Source organism: Euleptes europaea, chromosome 9, assembly GCF_029931775.1.
Source record: "Euleptes europaea isolate rEulEur1 chromosome 9, rEulEur1.hap1, whole genome shotgun sequence".
NCBI lineage: Eukaryota > Metazoa > Chordata > Lepidosauria > Squamata > Sphaerodactylidae > Euleptes > Euleptes europaea.
The window spans coordinates 38,065,079-38,068,675 of record NC_079320.1 but is presented as its reverse complement, the minus strand read 5'-3'; the positions used below and the strand labels follow the sequence as shown (position 1 = coordinate 38,068,675).

At 41.2% G+C, this 3,597-nt stretch overlaps 1 non-coding gene across 1 annotated transcript; it reads left to right on the top strand.

Moving 5' to 3' along the window:
* Positions 1-1,838: 1,838 nt before the first annotated feature.
* TRNAD-GUC (transfer RNA aspartic acid (anticodon GUC)) lies at positions 1,839-1,912 on the top strand. The gene has a single exon. It is a non-coding gene; the product is annotated as a tRNA-Asp (tRNA).
* The last annotated feature ends 1,685 nt before the right edge of the window (positions 1,913-3,597 follow it).

Here is a 3,597-nt window from a genome sequence, read left to right as displayed (position 1 = left end):
GTTTTAAGGTAAGGCACCAAATTTGCAGCATAGCTGTTGGTGACTCTCTTTGAACGAACCCTCAAGTTTGGTAAATTTTGGATCAGGATCCAATTTTATCCCCTCCCCATTTTCCTCCATTGGAAACAATGGAGGATGGATGGGGCACCCTCTTTGGGGGCCAATATAATTTGACCCCCTGATCGAATCTGTACGAACCTTAGGGGTTCTTGCAAGGAGACTTATCAGCAGCTATGCTACAAATTTGGTGTGTCTGCCCTTAAAAACTGCCCCTGAGAGCCATGCAAAGATTCCCCACAGGCTTCCATGGAAGCATTCCTTCCCCCTTTTTCTGCTATGGGGGTGGGGATTCTCTCTGCAAGATGCTCTTGTAGTCTATGGGAAATCTTTGTGTGGCTCTGGGGGGGGGGGTGCTTTATAAGGTAGAGACACCAAATTTGCAATATAGCTGCTGGTGAGTCTCCTTAGAAGAACCCCTGAGTTTGGTAGAAGACAGAATGGAGATTTAATTGCTAAGTATTTTCCTATGACAGAAATCACAGAACGGGGAAGAGAAAGATTACAGAGCGGGGGACTGTTGGTTTCTTGCCAAGAGGTTATCTGTGAACGGTTTATCTCAAGTAAGGAGTATAATATGAAGTAGAACTTTTGACTTCCATGTAATCAGCAATACACACACACACACACACACACACACACACACACACATCTTTGGTGTTAACTTGTTGAAATAAATTATTTAGATGTTATAATTGGTTTGTGCCCTACAGCCATGTGCTTTGTACTTTTCACTTTGTACAGTTAAAATATTTTGACACACTTTTGCATCTTCAAACTTTTTCAACTATATTTCTGTCGCTGTTTGTTAAAAAAAATGCAGTGTTTTATTTGTACCAATAATCCTTTGCATACAGCAAACACCTTAAGGGCTGGATTCTATGTCTATGTCTCCCATTACACATTTTACACATTTTAGCTATTTTCAAAAAAAGGGGTCCAAATCACTACTAGCAACTGAACTAGAAACTCTTTTCTTTATTGATTGATCATGATTAAGGTAAGCATCTATTCCTAAGAAGGTTCAAGATGCTGAAAACTTTACAAGCAAAAGCATAAGCATATATACCGAAATGGACATCAGGATCTTGCAGGACTTTGACACCAATAACATAATGACAACTCAATACTGCACCAAATTGTAACCAGTGGACAAGCAATCTATACTTACCATACTTTTAAGAATATTACTACCTTATCTATCTGACTTTACTAGTGCAAGAAGAATCGCTGACTTCTATGTTTAAGAAAACAGAGTAGGTATTATAGGTTAGTTTGCCCTATGAGGTAAGGAACACTGACTTTAGGAAACTTCAACTGAAAGCAGAGATAACAGCATGGGATCAGCACTAGGTCAAACATTCCCCTCAGTTCTTGACTTGGCCTTTGCTGACATGGCTATGCTATGGCTCATTTGCATTTCATCATTTTTTTCCCTTCAACCAACAGCCCCTTGTGCCATCCAAATATCTTCTTATGAGTTTTGTGGGACCCTAATGAGAAAAAATGCACAGTTTGGTGTGGGCCATAGTGAGGAAAGGGAATCAGACAACATATCTATCCCTCTCTCTTTTGCTAGCAGACCAAGCTTGGGTCTAGGAGTTGCTTTACTTCTACATTGGGGAGGAGTAATTATGCCTAATAGATGTTTTAAACCATGAACTGTGAAATAGTAGGGTTGGTAAGGTTGCCAGGTCTCCCCTCCCCATCAGCCGGAGGTTTTAGGGGGCAAGGCTGGGCCATCATGCGTATGGCTACATGTGACATATGCACGATGGGGAGGGGCCATGTGGCTCAGTGGTAGAGCATCTGCTTGTCATGCAGAAGGTCCCAGGTTAAATCCCTGGCATCTCCAGTTAAAGGGACTAGGCAGGTAGGTAATGTGAAAGACCCCTGCCTGAGACCCTGAAGAGCCACTGCCGGTCTGAGTGGACAATACTGATTTTGATGGACCAAGGGTCCATCCATAAGGCAACTTCATGTGTTCATGTGACATGATTATTTCACTTCCGGGTTAACCCCCAGAAGCACCACATCACTGCAGCCGCTTTAGCACTCAAACTCTTGCTTATAGCAGCTGAAATGCATTTGGCTGGATGCAGCATGAGCTAGCTTCAGGGGCCCTCCAGCTGACTTGGGCCCTAGGAATTCCTCCCCCCCCCCCACACACACACAGTCCCACCCTGCTATTTGTCATTGGATTCATGAATAAGGAACTAGGAAATGCGAATAAGGAACTGGAAAACAACTGGGAACCATCTTCAGTCTCATCTGTTCTCAATGGTTTAGGTACATTTGATATACCCTGGTACAATTCAGAGAAGAAAAACAAGAAAAATGTCTTCCTTATGGCTTTTAATGCATTTTTGGCTATTTGAACAAAAGTAACCATTGTACTGCTTTAAACTTGACAAGTCACAATGACATATCTATTAAACACGTTACAGAACATTTGGGAGTGCATTAATCTCTGTAAATAATATGACAGATATGTTGAGAGTAGGAAGAAAGAACTGAGTATTGTATTTGAACATGGACATTTAACCTAGTTAAAATGTAAAATGTACTCTCTTCACCAAGTACACTGTTCTGTTACAGCTTGCTTCAATTGGAGCTTTATACAAACATCAAGGTAGGTATGTAAGATTTAGATACAAACTATTCTCTATGTTTAATCATGGTTACAGAACATAACAGTTGAGAGAGTAGGCACTCTGTGTATAAATGCTACGAATCCTTCTTCCTTGGAAACAATAAATATGACATTGTCTTCATTGTCAGTTCCAACTTAGAACAAAGACTGTTAAAGCCTAGTAAACGATCTATTATATCATGTCAAATGTGGTGATTCCAGGGGTAAACCCAGAAGTGACATAATTGCATTGCATGCAGCCGCACATGCACAATTGCCACTCCAGAGCAGCTGGGCGGATTGGCGGGCAATTGCCCATTGAAACCACCCACCTGGCAACCCTGTGCCTTGGGACTGTGTCATCTGTGTACATTTCTGCTCTCTAACACCTCACGCATAGGGTTGCCAACTCTGGGGTGGATGGGGGAGGAGTTTGGGGAAGGTAGAATTTGAGAAGGGGAGGGACCTCAGCCAGGAAGGTGTAATGACATAGAGTCCACCTGCAAAGCAGCCATCAGATTTAATTATGGGAAATTTCCATGCCCCACCTGGAGGTTGGTAACCCTATATAATATTGTTTAATAGTAGGCATACCATCAGTAATTGTGAGAAACATGAAATGGTGTACTTTTGAGGAAACTGGTGGAAGTATAGACAACAGAGAAGTAAGCAAAAGACTGTTGGGGCTGAGGTTTTGAAAGCAGTGATGAACTGTGCAATCCTAAGCAATAAAAATTATTGGTCCTCTTCCTTGGTTCTGGTTTTTATATGTTTTAATGAATCATTTTATAATTTTAGTGTTGTTTTCAATTGTTCTAACATTTTATATGTGCTGCCTCAGGGACCCTGGATAGCATAAAGCTGTTTTAAATAAATAAATAAATAATCAATTCCAAGTCCATTGAATG